The following is a 19,742-nucleotide window of genomic DNA, read 5'->3' as shown; positions in this document are numbered from 1 at the left end:
CTGGGGCCCCCGGAGGCCCGGCAGAGGGCCTTGAGAGACCCTTTCCCCCTCGGTCCACAGTGGGCCCAGCTGCGCGATCCCTCTGCCTGGAGACGCCGGCACCGCGCTGGGCTAGGAGCGGCGGCGGCGGCCGCAGCAGCAGCAGCAGCGGCATCAGCAGCAGGTGCGCGGCCTGGACCCCAGCCGTTAGCGCGAGAGGAGGCGGTGCTAATCTCGGGGACCCGAGACACCTGCAGCGGCCGCTAGCCTGGCGCCGGTGACATTCTCGCGCCCAGGTACTGCAGAGCGCCCACCCCAGCTTCTGCTACCGCAGCCACCATCACCTCCCCCCGGGCCAGCCAGAGCCTCCAGGGCCTGCCTGGCAGCCGCCTTGGGCACACAGGCCCTGGGGTGAACGTGAGATGGGTGGGGCGAGGGGCGCAGCAGCAGCGTTTGAGGGTGGAGGGCTTTGATGAGTGAGGAAGCACGTCCTACCTGCCTTGAAGCATTCTGGCCTACCCTCATCGCTCTTAGTTGGCTGGGACCTGGGAGGAGATGGGGAAAGGGGATCAGTGGGCACACTCCTGGGGGAAAAGGTTGGTTTTCTTGAGTTGTGTAGACCCAGAAAGCTGCCTATCTGTCTGTTGTGGGTTATACTTTAAAGACCACCCTATTACCCACCCCACCCCCCCCGAAAAAAATTATGTGCAGAGGAAGAGGAGGAGATGCCCTGTTTTGATGGGGGGGCTGGGGGGGGTTGGCAGGTAGCATGGTGTCATAGAATTATGGTTCTCTAAACAGAGAACCTGGCTAGGAAGGACAGTCTGTCTCCAGGTGCCTTCCCAGCCCAGGGCATCTGACTTTGAACTTCACTTGCCCAGTTTTCCCATGTGGAAACAATCAAATCACCCCAGCTGATGAGCTGTCAGCTGCTCCTCCTCCGCCCCATGTTGGGTCAAGAATAGGGCAAGGACCTTCTGCTGGCTCCTGGGTACAGGTCTAGGAGGGTGGGGGCCCCTTTTCCACTTCCTGCCTTTATCACCTTTGGGGCAGTGGAACTCTGACCTTACTAGGGCACCGGCCCTGTTGCCACTCATGCCACAACCCAGGGGTCCTCAAATCTTGGAGGGCAAAAATCTAGGTCCATATCCCTGGGCAGGACTGTGCAGGCCTTGAAGGTTGTTTTTCCCCTCAGAAAACCCTCTTGGGTGTCCCTCTCCAAGGCCTCCCATCTCCAATTCCTCAGGATTCCCTGTGCTTCCCTAGTTCTCCAGTGTGAAAACTTGTTTTCGAGAAAGTAACCAGGGAGTGGTTATCTTGAAGAGCTAAATATAAAAGGATTTCCCTTTTGATGCAGAGCAGGTGCTTTCGGAGTCATTTGACCAGAAAGAAAATAAAATATTTGATATTTTTAATGGTATAATTTCAGAATTGAGGTAGCAGTGGGGGTGGGTAGCTGGGTAGGGTTTTATTTTTACCTGGGTGGGGGGTACAGATTTCTGAAATGACTAGCTGTCAGCTCTGTATTCAGCAAGGGCAGCTTTGGCCCCCAGGCCAAGAATACTGTAGAAGTGTGTGTGTGTGTGTGTGTGTGTGTGTGTGTGTGTGTGTAACTGGTCAGGGGTTACTGTCACCAGGCTTTTGCTGGGCACCCAGTGTCCACTTGTGGGATGTGAAACTTGGATATAGTGAATTCCTTGCTGGCACTAGCTACCATCTGCCAGGGTAGTTATAAGGCCCCAAGCTGCGTGTGTTGTTGTTGCAAAGACTGTGCCTCTGGGTAGTTCTGCTCACTGAGCCTCTGGCTGGGGGCATTAGCTCTGTGCTCACTAAGCTTCTTTATTATATTTCCTGGCCAGTTCTGACTGGTTCTGTAGGCCCCCAAGGCTGCCTGTTCACTTCACGTTGAAAAATGAAAAAGGAAAAACTTGCTTTGGGGATAGGGTATACAATCTAGTCAGCTTGGAGAGTTTTGCTCCAGTCAAAATAGATGTGGGTCCAGAGAAGGAATTTAAAAACTAGTGCAGGGCCCCAGGAGAACACTACATGTCCCCTCTGATAAATGGTACCCTCTCAGTGTTCAGCTGCTGTCATTGACCAGAAAGCGAATTAGGTGATGAATAGACAACAAGCTAATTAACATTGGGAACAGCGCTCCTGGAAAACAGAGCATGGCTCCAGTGCTCACGTTTAAGGAGCAGCCTACACACTCAAAGAGGCTTCTCTTTGGCCACTGTTTGCCCCAGGGTTCCACCAAGAGCTTCACAAAATGGGCTTTTGTAGCCTCCATGTGGCCACCATAACAATAAGTCTATTTCTTTACTGGCAAGAATTAATTATTCACTTGTAGTTGACGAAAGCAGACATCAGTCACCTCATTGGAGCCTTTGTGCAAAGCCTTTGGTCTTGCCTTGAGGAGCAGAGCCATGTCTGGGGTTTGGAGGATGGCCTGCATTAGCCAGAGGAGGTGGGAGGGACATGCTGCTGCCTTCTAGGGGAGGGGAGGCCAGCTGTGGTGGGGGAGGGACTGGTACATCTTTGGATGCTCTTGTTAAATGAGGGATGCCTGAAAGCGCTGAGCAGAGTGCTTAGCAAAAAAAAAAAAAAAAATTCTATTTATACCTTTATTGCTGTAATGTATTATTTACATAATCATTAAGAATTTGGCTCAAGTGCATAGTCAACCCCACAGATCTAACTAACCCCTCTACCTTCGGCGCTTTCCTGAATTTTGCTTCTTCCTGGAGAGTTGAACTCTGATCAATTTCAGTACCTGCCAAAGGCACTGAAAAGAAACAGGGATCCTACGCGGTGATGTCAGCAAAGGCTTCAGTAAGAAGCTCTAAGGAAGGTGGGTGGAACTTGAGTGGGAAGGAGGAGGAAGAGAGAAGAATTGGACGAACAGAAGCCCAGAGGTAATTCTCACATTTCAACACCCAGAGTTCAGGCAAGACCTCTTGCTCTGTGTGTATTCTGCATTTTGCAACCAACCAGAAATGACAAGGGCATGCTTGGCTTTTGTCTTGCTTCTAAGAAAGTCAGAGCAGCCCAGGGGACTTAGGACACAGGACTTATCCCCAACTTTCTGTGTACCCTGAATTCCAGACACTACCTTTCTGACTTTAAAAATTAAGCAATGGAAAGCAATTTGGCTAGCTTGTTGCCTGCCTGTCACCAGAGGAGACCTCAGATGAGATAATGTCTGTAAAGCCCAGTCTGAGGAGAAGGGGCTGTGGAAATCGGAAGAGAAGGAGGCTCCTGAATGTGTGACTCTTGGATGGGTGCCCTCCATTCCTAAAGGAACAATTTATTAATTATATGTTGTGTGTCAATTAAAGAAGATGAGTCTGTGGCCTTTCTATACCATGGAGCCAACGAGAAACTGAAAGGCACTTTGTGATTCAGATTCTGTAAGGTCCCTGGATGGCCTTGTCTGTAGCAAGATATTTCAGAACTCTGTCAGTGGGTGTGGGACACTTCCCAGGATGCCTAGAGTTTCTGTAATGGCTTTCTAGCCATGGACATTATTCTGAGGGCTGTGTGTGATGTGCCCAAAGAATGGCCACTTTACACATATTCTCGGATCCTGGTAACAAAGGAAAAAATGAATTAGGTGCAAATTCCTGAAAGAAATGGTTTTGAGAAGGCAGAGCTTGAATTCAGGCAGAATTTCTTACAGGGATCATTCTGGTTGAGTGGCAGAAGCAGTTCAGTGAGACAGGAAAGCAAAGGCAGCCTTCTGGAGGGAGAGGTGACGGACAATGACCCATCCCTAGGTCTTTGGACAGTGTGTTTGTCAGGTCATCCTGTAGCAGGGCTTCTAGACTATAAGCTTTAGGTGGAAGAGGACTATGTAGTTTATCCACATCACTATCAACTTGTGTTCAAGTGAGGCAGGAGATAAGATCCTTTGCAGAAAGTAAAGGTAGCAGACTGGTTAGGAAACTTTAGGAGACATCCCAAGTTTGCAACAGCTGTCTGTGGGTGGAATAGGAAATCAGCTGAGGGATGAATGAGGGGATTGTATGGCTTCACTGACAGCCCAGCTGAAATCAAAAGCAGCCCGTAGGGCTGACCTCATAGAAGATGCTTAATAACTCAATGTTAAGTGTAGGGATAACTGAGAACTGTTTTCAATTTGTGTTTTTAAAATGTGATGTTTTAAGACCAATTTTGGCCAGGTGCAGTGGCTCATGCCTGTAATCCCAGCAGCCCAGGAGGCTGAGGCAGAGAATCACAAGTTCAAAGTCAGTCTCAGCAACTTAGCGAGGCCCTAAGCAACTCAGTGAGAACCTGTCTCTAAATAAAATACAAAAAAAGGGCTGGGGATGTGGTTCAGTGATTAAGTATCCCTGAGTTAAATCTCTGGTACCAAAATAAAAGACCAGTTTTGGCAAGGTAGGAATGATGAGACAAGAATTCAAATCTCAACCTACAAATTGGTTATACCTCCATATGGGAAAGAGGATGAGGACCTCCTTCCTATGGTTGGATTTGGAGACCACATGACCGAAGAATTTTCTTTTTTTAAAAGAAGTCTGAGATTCTTAGTGTAATGAGGCTAATGTAGATGCTTTGGAGGACCATGATGTTTTAAATTAAAAAATAATTTTTTAAGCAGAAGACATGAATTTTGTATTGAATTTTCGTCATTGGTGCATATGTTCAACAAATCATTCAGGAAGTGTTAATTAAGCAAGTGATACCTTACCAGTTTGTGTCCATCTCTGTGCTAGTTGCTGTTGATCAGATCCAGGAAAGAGGGCCATCCCTGGCATTCTTGGCGATCCAAAGAATTAGCAGAACATGAAATAGTTTGTCGTGCAGTAGGAAATTGTGAAGTCTATACTGTGAGCACTGTAGGAAATGAGATAAACAAAGGCTATTGTAGAACTTGGCTGGCCAGGCCTCTGTGGGAGAGGCTCCCCTTGACCTGAGCCTTGATGGATGGGCAGCATTTGAGGAGGGTACAGTCCACAAGGGTGATAGCTTAAGCAAAGGCACAAAGCAAAGAATGTTCATGGTCAGGTTTATGGCTCTGTGTACAGGTTAGCCACAGTAGATAATCCATCTGAGCTTCTCTAAGAAAGCCCTTTGGGTGGAATGTCCCAATTATAGTCAGAGCCATTTCCTGTAGAGTTGGAAGGACCCAAAGGTTCAAGTCTTCAATGGTTGTTTTTGTTTTTCCTTTTTTTCAAAGTAAGCTTGATGGAAAATTTGATAGGCTCAATACCTCATGCCTTACAGTCAGTCCCCCAGCTTTTCCCCATTTTCTCCCACTCAACAGGAGAGAGAAAAATGCAAGCAATGATATTATGGGGACATTTTAAACCCTCACATAAAATAACAAATACCTGGTTTGCAAACATCAGTACTGAGACTGGTAGTACGAGGTACACACAAGGACCTTCACAAAGGGCAGTTTCAACATCCTGGCTGAGGACCACTACAGGCTATCCTCCAGGTTTACAGACAGGGAAATTTAGAGACCTCTTAGAGTAAGTGAAAATGTGACTCCAGGGACTGAGTCAGTCTTCAGACTGAGCCATGTTCGAGTTGCAGCTTTGCGATGATAAGCTGAGGTCTGCGTGCTTTGCAAACCTGAAGTCTCACTCTTGGTTTCCACAGCAGATGCAGCAGCTTCCCTTCCTAAGTTTTTGCAGGTGTCTCTGAGGGGCAGCTCCTCCCCCCAGTTACAGTCATGGTGGAGTTCTTCATAGGGTGGCCACCCTGGGCCCCCGTGGGAGCCAATCAGCAAGCCACCTTTTGCTGGTGTGACCTCCCCACCTGAAAGTGCTCACAGCCATCGCCCTGAGCTGTTGGCATCTGCCTGGTTTGGTTATCAACGGAAAGGCTTCCTCCACCCTGACAGCACAGGAAGCAACTGAGAAAAATGGCACGTTAATGGCAAGCCCTCCTCCCTCCCCACAGAGATCTTTTTCTCTGCTGCCTTGCAAAAAGCAAGAAAAGTAGGGGCCTTCAGCAGAGGCCTTTGCATCCAGGCTGACTTGGACTTCTCAGCTCTGACCTCAGGTCCCCCAAATGGAAAGAAGCTGCAGGTGACAGGCCTCTGGTCCCAAAAGACCAGCGGGGGACACTGAGACAGCAGACTGTGTTGCCTGACAATATTGATGTCTAACTGCTGGCAAGGAGGCCTTGGGTGGTTGTCTTTTAAAGTCAATTTTAAAATTTTGATCAAAGTAATACCTGCATGCGCTTAAAAAAAGAGTCAAACATTATTGAAAGACTCATAATGAGAACTAAACATCCAGGGCTCACCTTCCCTAGGGGAGGCTGCTTTTAACTCAGAACCCACCAATCCTTCTAGTTGCCTCCAGATCTCTAAATGACAAGCTCACAGTCTGTTTCTTGATTTATCTATTGTGCACATTGTCTGTTACTTCCTGCTCTGATGAATGACGATCATTCTATCCTCCTCCTCCTAATATATTCAAAGCTCTATTTTAATCTAAATCATGTTTAAAGCATCTATATTATTATCATAAATGCTGATAATAAGAGGGCCAAAGAATGTTCTTTGGGTTGTGTGGGGTTTTTTTGTTTTGTTTTGTCTTGTTTTTTTTTGGTTGTTGTTGTTGTTATTTGTTTGTTTTGGGTTTTTTGGTACTGGGGATATAACTCAGGGGTATTCAACCACTGAGCCACATCCCCTGCCCTATTTTATACTGTATTTAGAGACTGACTTTGTAGCACCTCACCATTGCTGAGATTGGCTTTTAACTCGGGATCCTCCTGCCTCAGCCTCCCGGGTGGTTGGGGATTACAGGCCTGCACCACCGCACCCAGCTTCTTTGTTTTTTGTTCTGCTGGGGATTGGATCCTGGGCCTCACATGCTAGACAAACACTCTTACCACTAAGCTACATCCCCAGTCCTGTATTTCTTTTCTTATATGGCTTTTTGTTTTAGATTACATTCGAATTAATTGTCTAGATTAGAATTGATCCTTCCTTTCTTTTTCTCTTTTGAACATGATCCTCTTTTTCTGTTAAGCTTCTGACATGTTGGTTATTGGGCTGATTTCGCTCCTCTTCCCAGGTCTTCTTAGTGTTAGCCTCTCATTGGCCAAGTCACCCTGCACAGGTCCCTTCCCTTCTCTGGGTCTCAGTTTTCTCATAGGTAGGAGAAGAGCTCAGTGGAGCTGTCCTGCCCACATTTCTTGTTTGTTCTAAGTCTCAAAGCCCATCACCTGGCCCACCTGGCACTCAGGTGTTTGTCATTTAAGAAGGTGGAGCAGGTGGGACCTGAGGGCAGGCCATGAAACAAACACTGAAGGGGTGGGAGGAGCACAGGAGAGGTTGGGGGCGGGGTTGGGCAGTGTGGGCGTGTCCACCACTGCTTTCCCCTCCCTCTGTCCTGGGTAACACTGGGTTTTGCCCACCACAGCCTTTGCTTGTGGGAGCAGCGTTAGCATTCCCAAAGCCCCTGGCCCATCTCCAGGTCTCTTTGGACTCCTCCTGCTAATGTTATACCCAAAATTTTCCAAAAGTGGTCGTGAAAGTACTAACATTTTTGTGAACCACTTTTATTGAGACATAGTTGGCATACTTTGCGATTCACCCATTTGAACTATACAGTTCAGTGATTTTTAGTATATCCACAGAGTTGTGTAACCATAATCACAGACAATTTTAGAACATTTTCAGCACTCCCGAGAGAAACCTCATGCCCTTGAGCCGCTGAGCTCCTCTCCCTGCAACCCACACCTCAGCCCTAGGCAACCACTCATCTGCTGTAAGGTCTCCTTAGACTTACCTGTTCAGCACACGTCCTGTGCAAATGGACTCGCACAGTCCAGAGCCTGGGGTGGCTGGCTTCTTTAACTCATAATGTTTGATGTTCATGGATTTCTTTAGGGTGGCAGCAGTGCCTGGAGTGAAGTTCTTTCTGTGGCTGAATAGTACTGCATTGTGTGGTCCTGCCACGTTTTGTTTATCCCTTCGTAGGTTGATAAACATGTGGTTGTATTTCCTCTTTTTGTCTATTATGTACAATGCTGGTATGAATTTTGTGTTCAAGATTTTGCATGAACATTTAGTTTTGTTTCTCTTGGAAACAACACCTAGGAGTGGAATTGTGGGTCATATGGTAATTCAGTGTCTAAAAATTTGAGGATCTGCTAGTCTGTTTTTCCAAATTGCTGCAGCTTTTCGATTTCCCAGTAGTGGTGCCAGTTTCTCTGTCCTTTTTATTACAGCATCCTAATAGAGGTGGAGTATCATTGTGTGTCACTGTGATTTGCATTTCCCTAGTCACTAAGGACATTAAGTTTTTCCTGTGCTTATTGACTTTTGTATATCTTCTTTGGAGAAAGGTCTCTTGCGATCCTTTACCCATTTTTTTTTTAATATTTTTTTATTTTTGAGTTTTAACAATTCTTCATATAGGCTGAAACAGGAGGATCGCCAGTTCAAAGCCAGCCTCGGCAAAAGCAAAGCACTAAGCAACTCAGTGAGACCTTGTCTCTAAATAAAATACAAAATAGGGCTGGGGATGTGGCTCAGTGGTCGAGTGCCCTGAGTTCAATCCCTGGTACCAAAAATAAATAAATAAATAAACTAAAATTGTATAGATATTGTATATACTTAGCAGATATATGATTTGCAAATCTTTTCTTTCATTCTAGTGATTGTCTTTCACTTTTTATGAGGGTATCCTTTGAAGCATAAAAGTTTTCCATGTTGAGGATGTCTAATTTATGTTTTGTCATTTGTGGTTTTGATGTCACCACATAATTCAAGGTCACAAAGATTTACTCCTATGTTTTCTCCTAAGAGCTTGACAGTTTGAACTCACATTTAGGTCTTTCATTCACTTTGAGATAGTTTGTTGTAAGGGGTAGGGTTTCAACTTCATTCTTTTACTCATGAATATCCAGTTGTCCCAGCACTGATTGTTGGCGGGGGAGGGGGGGGGTGCAGTCTTTCTCCATTGGTGCATAATCTCTCTCTAGTCAAAAACCAAATCAGCCATCACTTCCACTCCTAGTTCTGTTTCATTGATCTGTGTGTCTATCATCACAACTATTGTAGAAAGTTTTGAAATCAGGAAGTGGAGTGCTCAAATTTTATTGTTCTTTTTCAAGATGGCTTGGTGGTCCTAGGTGGGGCCCTTGAATTTCCATGTGAATTTTAGGATCAGTTCCTTAGGAATTTGCTCAGAAAAGCTGCAGAGTTTTTAATAGGCATTAGGTTGAAGCTTTAGATGAATTTGGGAAACTTTGCCACCTTGATACTGAGCCTTCTAATCTATAAACCTGAGATGCCTTTTCATTTATTTATGCCTACTTTAAACTTTTTCAAAAATGTTTTATAGTTTTCAGAGTATATGTCTTGTGCTTATTTGTTAAATGTGTTCCTGTGGTATATTCGTTTTGATGCTCTTGTAGGTAGACTTGTTTTCCTAATTTCATTTTCAGATTATTTATTGCTCAGTATATAAAGATATAATTGATCTTATGTACTAATATGGTATCCCACAACCTTGTTGAACATTTTTGTTTAGTCTAATGGATTTTTAGCAAATTAAAAAAAAATTTCCACATACAAGATCATGGTTATCTGTGAATAATAACATGCACAGCTTCCTTCCTACTGGATGCCTTCTGTTTAATTTCCTTCTCTTATATCCTAGCTAGGACCTTGAATAAAATGTTGAATAGAGATGGGGAGAGGAGGCTTTGTCTTATTCCTGATCTTAAGGGAAAGGATTTTTTTTTTTTTTTTTTTGTAACTGCTCTTTATCTGGTTAAGGAAGTTCCCTCTATTACTAGTTTGTTTTTAATTACTACTTCTGTTTGGAGGGGAGGAGGACTGGGTATTGAATCCAGAGGTGCTTTACCACTGAGTTACAGTTCCAGTCCTTTTTTAAAAAATTTTAATTAAAAAAAATTAGTTGTAGATGGACACAATACTTTTATTTTATTTATTTATGGGGTGCTGAAGATCAAACCCAGAGCTCCATGCATGTGAGGCAAGCAAGCATTCTACCACTGAGCCACAACCCCAGCCCTTGTTTTTTATTTTAAGACAGGGTCTCACTAAATTGCTGATACTGGCCTCAAACTTTCAGTCCTGCTGCCTCAATCTCCTGTATAGCTTGGATTATAGGTTTATGCCCACAACGACACCTGGCTGTTACTAGTTTTTGACTGGTTTTCTCAAGAAGGGGTTATGAGATTTTTTTCCCTTTCTGTAGAACCAAACTTCATTGAATTGCAAATAAGGTTCCACATAGAAACAGGGTGTGAATTAGATACATGTCTGTCCTCGGGAAGCTTAAACTTCATGGCAGGAGCAAAATTATGGTAAATCACTTAATAATTAAATATTGTAGATGGTATGAAGGAAGGAACCCAAGTGTCTGATCATGACCAAAGAAGAAAGAGTACAGAACAGAACTTCAGATAGGGCTTGGGAACATTAGAGTGGTTCTCAAAGAAGTAATTGTTTGCCAGGTATTGGGTGCAAACCTGTGATCCCAGCTACTCAAGAGGCTGAGGCAGAGGGATTATAAATTTTAAGGCTAGCTTGGGCAACTTAACAAGACCGTGTATCAAAATTAACTTTAATAAAAGAGCTGGGGATGTAGCATAGCAACAGAGTGCCCGAAGGCTCAATCCCCAGTACCCAGTACTGCTTAAAAAAAGAAGAAGGAGAAGGAGAAGAAGAAGAAAAGTAGTTCTTTCCTTGGATCTTTTCCATTTCCATGGATCATTCTGGCAATACATGGAGCATGTGTTTGGGGTTCTGTCGTGCAGCATGGCATTGGTGGTAAGCCTCCAGGCATCTGAGCTGTGTGGAGTTCTTGCTCCTGCTCTCATGGCCAGACTCCTACACCTGCCTCCTTGCTCTCCAGCCTGCATAGCTCTCACTGTCCATGCTCCACTGTTAGGCTTACTGCTCTCATCATCTGGGCAGCTGTTAGCCTGTGCCTTTATTTTACAGATTGGTACAGGTACCCCTAAAAATGGCTCCAAGAGGCCACTGTGGTGTTTAAAGCTACGAGGTTTGATCACTGGATAAGTGAATTGTTCCTATTAAAACTTTCATGCTCAGCCTGTTCAGAATAAACTGCATGGTCCATTCTGGTATACTCCAGAACTTTTTTTTTAATATGCTGTCATTTAATTTTTTTTTATAGTTTAATATTTGTTTCCTTTTTCTCTTTTAAAAAAATTTTTTTATTTGTTCTACTTAGTTGTACATAGTGGTAGGATGCATTTTGACATACCATGCATAAATGGAGTATAACTTCTTATTCTTTTGGTTGTACATGATGTAGAATCATGCAGATTATGTAATCATATATACATAGGGTATACGTAGGATAGTAGTGTCCTCAGTTTAATAATTTTGTTATGATTTCTACATAGCATCTGGGTTCATTTTGACATAATTATGCACACAAGGAATTTGACCTCAATTCCCATTCCCCTCCTTTTTCTTCCCCTCCTCCTCCTCTCCATCCTCTACTGATCTTCTTTCGCTTCTTTATGTATTTATTTTTAATTGTTACCTCCTACATATACATAAAGGGAATATTCCCTCTGGGACGTTTATATGTGACATAAAATGATTCCATTAGATTAATTTCATATTTCTTTCCCTTTTCCTTCTTCCCACCCTTTCATTCTTCTAATTCACTGATATATCCAGGGAATTTGGCAAAAATCATATTTTTATGATATCCAGTCCCCTCCACTGCCGCCTTCGTTCCTTGTCTTGCTCCAACTTCCACATATGAGAGAAAATGTATGACCCTTGATTTTCTGAATCTTATTTATTTTGTTTAACATGGTTTCTTCATCTCCATCCATTTATTGGCAAATGCCATTATTTCATTCTTCGTTTTTTTAATATTTATTTTTTAGTTGTATTTTTATGTGGTGCTGAGGATTGAACCCAGGGACTCACACTTGCTAGGCGAGTGCTCTACTGCTGAGCCACAACCCCAGCCCATATTTCATTCTTCTTTATGGCTAGAGAAAACTTCATTGTGTGTATATACCACATTTTCTTGATTCTTGTATTGATGGGCATCTGGGTAGACTCCATATCTTGGCTATTGTGAATTGTGCTATTATAAACATTGATGTGGCTGTATCACTGGAGTGTGCTGATTTTAGTTCTTTTGGATAAATAGCAAGGAGTAGGATAGCTGGGTCATATGGTAATTCTATTCCTAGTTTTTTGAGGAATTTCCACACTGCTTTCTGAGATGGTGCACTAATTTGTGGTCCCACCAGCATTGTCTGAGTGTACCTTTCCCTCCATATTCTTGTCAGCATTTAATATTATTTGTATTTTTGATAATTGCCATTCTGACTGGAATTTGCATAAGAAGAGCACAAATGATTTTGTCCCTACTTGGTTTCTGTGAGGAAGCTGGCTCTGGTATGTGAAGGAGTCCCAACTGAACACTGTGACCTGCCAAGCCACATCCTGTCACGATAAACTTCTGTTCCCACGTGGTCCCCAAAACACCCAGCTGATACCCACCATGGAAGAGTGGGCTATGATCTAAATTCATTCNATCCATAGCAGACACATCTAGAAGGTGAAAAATCTTTTAGAACACGACCTTGATGTCATTATCACATCTAAAAAACACTCTTCTCTTAATATTACAAAATATGCAGCCAGTACTCATTTTTCTAAAAGGTACAAAACCAAGTGTGGTCTAGAAAGAAGAGCATAGAATTAGAAGTCAAGACATCCCATTTTGACTCTCCCTCTGCTACTAGCTGGCTGTGTGACCTTGAGTGAAACTATTCGCTTCTCAGTAATGGAATCCTCCAGAGAAAAACAGCAGAACTAACCTCTGCCTTTGCAAATTTGCAAAACAGCTGAGATGGAGGAAATCAGTGTGAACAATCTATAAATTTGAGATCCTAGTGCAATAGTAACAATGTCTTCCTTTAGAGTTGTCATTGCAATGTCTAACTCCTCCACTCTGTCGAAAACAGTTAGCCATGAATTAACTAACAAAAATTATGGGCAGCCTGGGTACTGGGCTGAGCTCCCACAGTAGGCCCCAGCAGACCTGACCCGATCTGACCAAAATGGAATAACTCATGCTCAATGCCACATAATCAAACTGAAACTTGCAGGAAGAAGACAGATCTCAAAACCAGGTCAGTTTTTCCTGAGAACAGTGCACCTGAGTCAGGATAATAAGAAAGTCCTTTCTGTTTTAACTCTTACAAAAAGTAACCTGATCTTAACCGATCAGGTTTTCTGTTGTTCTGTTTTCTTGTTCCAGCCTTACAAAACCCACTGTTCTGCTCTTGTGCAGTGGGGAGCTCTCATTCTATTTTGGAGACTAAAGGCTGCTCTGATTCCTGAATCGTGGATCAAAGCCAATTAGATCTATAACTAAATTTGCTGTACTTTTGTCCTTTGGCATCACATTTCTGCATGCTTATTCTGGTGCGGACTACTGTGTTAAGTAGTCCACATGCTCTACAGATACATAATCCTCAGAATATATCACTGAGAACAGGCATTATTATAAATGATCACCCTTCTATAGATAAGGAAACAGGAACTCAGAGAGGTTAAATAATATGCTTATCGTTGTATAGTAGATTAAAGATTCGAACCCAGAACTCAATCTTACCCACTATACTAACCTAGTATTTCAGTAAAAATGGCTCATATTCCTATTTTCTTTTTAGAAAGTGAAAAAAGGGAAATGGCGATGCCAATCAATCTACTGCAGAGTAGCAGGGGTTCGGTTGTGGGTGTCAGAATCAGCTTTGACCAAGCCTGACTTTCCTCCCACCCATCCTGTGTATGGGACTCAGTTCTCTTCCTCTGGAGGGTCAGTTGTCTCAGCCTGGGAAAGCCCTAAAGCTACCCTCTCAGAAGCAAGTTGCCTGTGAACCCAGTGATATTATTTTCTCTTGGTGAAACCAGGCTTCTGACTTGAAGCTGTTCAACTTAAATCTGCCAAAAAAACCCCACACAGAGGTTGCAGCTGTGTTTGGTAAATGATGTTCACAGAGCACTGTTAATTTTTAAATATTTCATTAATATCTCTCCCCAAATGACAAAATGGCCACGTGTTGGTAGACTGAACATAAAGCACTCTTCTCATTTGGAAGATTGTGTAATAGACCAATCACTCTGGCCAGAAGTACTTGTATCATGTGTAGCCCCTGTTCAAATTTCTAAAAGGTTTGTGCTTTCTGATTGAAGTGGATTTGGCAGTGACTTCCAACTCTGGAGCTAAAAATGTCTGATTTCCTGCTCCCTGAGGCAGTGAATGATCTACAAACACAAATCCATTAGAGAAGCTGTATTTGCAAGGAGAAAAAGAAAGATTGTGTTATGTAAACAAGGACTCTTAATTTATTGACTAGTAGGTTGTTCACTTATTGATTCTCCTCATGGGAAGTGCAGGGGTCTTATTATGTTAAAAGGGAAAAACACAGGGTAAGTCTGTTAAGTGGGAATTTTAAAATTTGAGAATCACAAAAGAAACCCAGATTATAGGAAAATGGAAGAGGGAAAGATCAGGACAGTGGGATTCAGGGTCAGGGAGGAAGAAAAAAGAGGATTTAGATAAGAACTGGGAGCTTATGCACTGAGCTGAGGGTTTTTATGGAAAGTTTCAAACATAAAATGAGAGAAGAATATAATACCTATGAATGCATCACACAACGTCAAGTTATTAGCTCATGGCTGATTTTGTTTCATCTTTTATTCTCCTCCACTTAGTAATATTTTTGGGGCAAACCCATGTATCCTTTTATCTATTGTTTTCATCAGCTTCTTCACCACTGTGGCCAAAAGATTTGACAACAATTTTAGAGGAGAAAAAAGTTATTTGGGGCTCAAGTTTCAGAGGTCTCGGTTCAAAGCTCTTGGTCAAAGGTGAGGCAGAACATGGAAGGGCATTCAGAGGGAAGCAGCCCAGATCATCGCACCAGGAAGCAGAGAGCCTACTCACCAGGGAGAAAATATAAACCCCAAAGGCACGCCCATAGTGACCCACCTCCTCCAGCCACACCCTACCTGCCTGTAGTTACCACCCAGTTAATCCCTATCAGGGGATTATTGTACTGATTCAGTGAAGGCTCTCATTACCCCGTCATTTCACTCCTAACTTTTCTTGCATTGTCTCACAAATGCACCCCTCAGATCTAAACCTTAATATCCATAGCAGACACATCTAGAAGGTGAAAAATCTTTTAGAACACGACCTTGATGTCATTATCACATCTAAAAAACACTCTTCTCTTAATATTACAAAATATGCAGCCAGTACTCATTTTTCTAAGTTCCTCATAAATAATTTTTATTTTCATGGTGGTTTGTCTGAAATAGAATCCAATAAGGATCCAAACGTACACTGTGGTAGTGTGTTATGGTCTACACAGCAACAGTCTGTCACAGGCAGCATTGCACTGGTTACGCCCCCTAGGGTGTGACATCACATGTTGGTCTGCCCTCCCGAGTACTGGGGTCAGACACCTGATGAGATTCAGATGTTTCCTATTGGGTCCAGCAGTCTTCATAGATGTTGGTGGTATTTTTCCATCAGGAGACACCTAATATTGATTGTCTTTCATTTGGTGATTTTGACAGCTGTTGTGGTCCAGCACCTAGATCCTTTTGTTCCTTAGGGGTTGGAAAATAGAGATATTCTGTCAATTTTTTCCGAGAGAGAGAAGAAAATGAATACTTCTATACAGAGAAACATCTCTTTCTTCTTCCATTTGATCATCTAGGGATTTAATTTGTCCAGGAAAAGTAGGTCAGCTGTTGGCTTCTTGTTATTTACTGATTTTCAACACGGTAGTTCATTCACAGTCATCCTGCAACAGCAACCAAGTAATAAAAACCAGGTCTTACTTGTTTTTGAGATCTTGGGGATTTGAACACATTTGTTCTCATGCCAGGGCATTGCAGGTACACTGATGGATGCTCATCTGGTGCCATCCTTTCAGCCAGTGGAAGCTGCTTCAGGTTGACTTCCAGGTCTCTGACACAGCCCATAACTCCAATAATCTCAGATAAATAGTTTCCTTACTTCCTGGTATGACAAAATGTTCTAACCCTTAGACATTTTTCAGTGAGGGGTGGTGCAATACTTGGATTCAAGGAGTATTGATTCCTTTAAGTAGGAAATGATGTCTACAGACCAAGATCTAGACACTTAGGGTGCTCATGGCTCACGGGATGGTCATTGTTTCCTAGGTCTTTCCAGTGAAGAAATGTAAATAATAAAAAAGATTAAAACAGTCGAATGCTAGGCATAGTGTCTGACAGAGTAAGGGCTGAAGAAATGTAAATAATAATTATCTGACTCAATGAAATACACAGATATACACACAGAGATATACATACACATCTAATCATATACACACGTGCATACACACACATCGTTGGTAGAAAATATCTAAAGTGGAAAATGCATTCAATCTACCTAATCTGCTGAACATCACCCCTGAGCAACAGAGCTCACTGTGGAATATTGGTTGTTCACTCGCATGACTATATGTTTGGCCAAATAGCAGCTCCTGCTGCTGCTTGGTATTGCAAGAGTGTTGTGCCACATATCACTAGTCCAGGAGAAGATCAAAATTCCTGAAGAGTTTCAGCTGAATGCATGTTGCCTTCCCAATGCTGCAAAGTCAAGCTGTTAAGTTAAGCCACCGTAAGGTGGCCAATCTGTGTCAGACTTTCACTTATTCAGTTCAGTCTCACATACGTATCTGTTCTGCCATGTCAGGAATACCAGTTCTTGGCGACACCAGAAATGACTAGAACGTTTCCTAATGGCTCCTTTCATCAACCCCACACTGCCTCCAAACACTCTCATCACAGTATACGCCAGTACATTACTAAAAACAGCATGAGATTGCTTATTTTTGCATCATTTTTTTGTTCTTCTTAGGGCGTGTCTCACTGCAGAATCTACCCTCAAATTATAAAATTGCTTGGACTAGTTCCTTTCTTTGTGGTTATGCCAACAAGTAACACACACATGTGTTCATTGGTTTCATTTTACTTTGTTCTTGGTGTTGCATTTTAAATTCAAACTTTATACTGATGTAAAATATGTTCATGGTTTCAAAGTCAAATCTATAAAACAAGGTACGTTCAAAGGATTCTAGCTTGTTTCCCTGCCTCCTTGAGTCTATTTCCTCTTTTTTCTTTCTTTTTTTTTTTTTAATTTTTTATTGTTGGGTATTTCCTCTTTTTTCCACCTTCACCATAGGTAACCAGTTTTTTTTTTTTTAAACATAGCTTATCTTTGCATTGTTTTTTTAAAATATAAAGTGTGTGTGTATGTGTGTGTACGCACGCGTGTGTGCATCCCCCCTCTCTTAGATAAATGAGAGTGTGCTCTTCCTGACCCTTCCTGGAGATGACCCCATGGCTGCACATAGAGAGGTTCCTCAATGCTCACGGCTGTCTGGTGTTCCACTGTGGAGGACACCGTGGTTCATTGAGACAGTTCCCTATGGATGGATAGTCCGTGTCCAGTTCTTTTTCCTATTATATATGGTGTTTTCACAAATGACCTTGTACACATGTGTCTTTTTGTGCTTTTGTCAACATGGTCTTGGGCTAGATTCTTAAAAGTAGGATGGCTGGTCAAAAGGTAACAGGCCATGGGAGTTAGGTTGCTTTACATCCCTACCCACAATGTCTGAGGGAGCTATTCTCCACAGCCTTGCTGTGGCAAGGAGGGTCAACCTTTTTGATTTTTGTGAGTCTTGTCAGTGAGAAGTGGTGTCTCTCTGTGATTTTAATCTGGATTTCTTTTACTGAAAAGGTAGTAGGATACTTTCTTAAAAATAGTCTTCCTGGTCATAGAGGTAGGGCCCAGGCATGTTTTTATTGAGAAGCTGTATGTACGGTTCTTTGACACAGCAAGGCCAAGAATCACTAATGGAGAGTGTTTGCAAACACCTCTCATGGACTTGGATGTGAGTTAAATCTCATTGTCACTCACTTGCACTTGACCTTGTGAAATTTCTTAAATTCTGAGCTTCTGTTTGCTCATCTGTAGAGCAAAAACAGAATAGTCATAGTATCTACTTTTATAGGATTGGTGCAAGAATAAAAAAGGACAGGCGCAGTGGCACAGAACTGTAATCCCAGCAGCTCAGGAGGCTGAGGCAGGAGGATCGTGAGTTCAAAGCCAGCCTCAGCAAAACCCATGTGTTAAGCAACTCAGTGAGACCCTTTCTCTACATAAAATACAAAATAGGGTTAGGGGCATGGCTCAGTGGTCGAGTGCCCCTGAGCTCAATCCCTGCTATCCTCCTCCCCACATCACCCCCACCAAAAAAAGAAAAATCAAAATAGTCGGATGCTAGGCATTGTGTCTGACACAGTAAGGGCTAAAGAAATGTAAATAATAATTCTCTGATTCAGTAAAGAGAACCATTGGGCTTTGGAGGCTGTAAATCATTGTATCCTATAAAATTACTATCACCTCCTTAAATGGACTTCATAGTAATGTGAGAAAGAAGAGGGTCTTTTTTGTGTGTGAGTTGGCAGTGTTGCAGCCATAGAACTGAAGGCCACAGGTAGTATTCAGGGGGTAGATAAGAGAAGAAGAAGAAGAAGTGTAGGTGTGGAGAGGGCATGAAACCACCCTGCAGGACAGGCCTTGTCAGACGACAGAGGGGAAGTGTATCCTCATGGGACCTGGCCTAGCAGTTGCCATAGTACTAGCTGGAAGGTGTATTTGAGAACTCGGTGAAATGTGCATGGTCGTTAGCTGCTCAGCTTCTGCCCTCCTGAGCGTCGGCCTGAAGGGTATGAATTGAGAGAACAGCGTGACCTTGGGTACTCTGCAGCTCTCTGGGCCCTTCACAGTCCCTGGACCCAGTTCTCCTGTCTATGGTGCTTTTGTTCCCGGGTGTCTGACACCACCTTTCCTAGCAAGCAGGGCACAGTCACTGACATTCTCAGGAGAAATTCTAGCCCTTAAGCTTGAGTCACGCCTCCCCGCAAGTAGGATGGGAGCCAAGGGTTCTGGCCTAGCACAGGGTGTGTTCTTCCTCGTGTGTGTTAAAGGGTTATTTTTATTATTAATCTTTCTGTAAAATTCAGTTTAGTTATTTGTCTTCTGTTTGTTTCCTGTTGCTTCATTTATTTCTGCTTTTGTGACAGTCATGCCCTTCTCATTTCTCTAGGTTGATTTTTTTTTTTTGCTTTCTTTTTGATTTTTGAGTAGGAAATTAAGTTTGCTGAGTTTCACTTTCTTATTTTATGCCAAGTGCCTTTAAGACATCTGTTAGTGCTCTCTTTCGGTTTGAAATACTTTATCATTTCTGTCTGAATTCCTCTGTAGCTCTGAATGACCTCTGTGTGCTTTACAAGGTGTCAAGGGTATGGATTCCTTTGCTATAATTTGCATCATTGATTTCTAATTTCATTGCATGGTAATTGATGAATATATCTATCATTTTGAGAGGAAATTTGTGGAAACCTGATTTATATCCTAAATCATGCCTTATCAGTTTTTAATCAGTGTTTCATATATGTTTGAGGAAAAAAACAAAATATTCTATTTGCTGGGTACTAAAATCTTAAAATAGCAATTAGCTTGAGTTGGTTGATTGCCCTGTTCAGATCTTTTTCAACTTCGCTGCCTGGCAAAATTATCTAGGTAGCTCTACTCCGCTAGGATCCTAGACACAAAATTATCCATTTAGAGTTGATTGGTTTTCACAAAACATGCTCATGTTATGGAGGACATGGAGGGTCTTCTGAC

The 19,742-nt window shown here is 42.8% G+C and overlaps 1 protein-coding gene across 2 annotated transcripts in view; it reads left to right on the top strand.

Annotated features, from left to right (window-relative positions):
• Positions 1 to 6: 6 nt before the first annotated feature.
• Positions 7 to 19,742, top strand: part of Cyfip2 (cytoplasmic FMR1 interacting protein 2) — a 127,989-nt gene continuing 108,253 nt past the window's right edge. For both annotated transcript variants that reach the window (XM_015492672.2, XM_048782724.1), the window contains exon 1: positions 7 to 275. The gene's annotated coding sequence lies outside the window, so the exon portion shown is untranslated. The remainder of the gene's footprint in view (positions 276 to 19,742) is intronic.

The sequence above is a fragment of the Marmota marmota genome, unplaced genomic scaffold, assembly GCF_001458135.2.
Source record: "Marmota marmota marmota unplaced genomic scaffold, marMar, whole genome shotgun sequence".
Classification (NCBI taxonomy): domain Eukaryota; kingdom Metazoa; phylum Chordata; class Mammalia; order Rodentia; family Sciuridae; genus Marmota; species Marmota marmota.
Note: the sequence above shows the minus strand (reverse complement) of the source record. Positions and strands in the feature narration are given on the sequence as shown.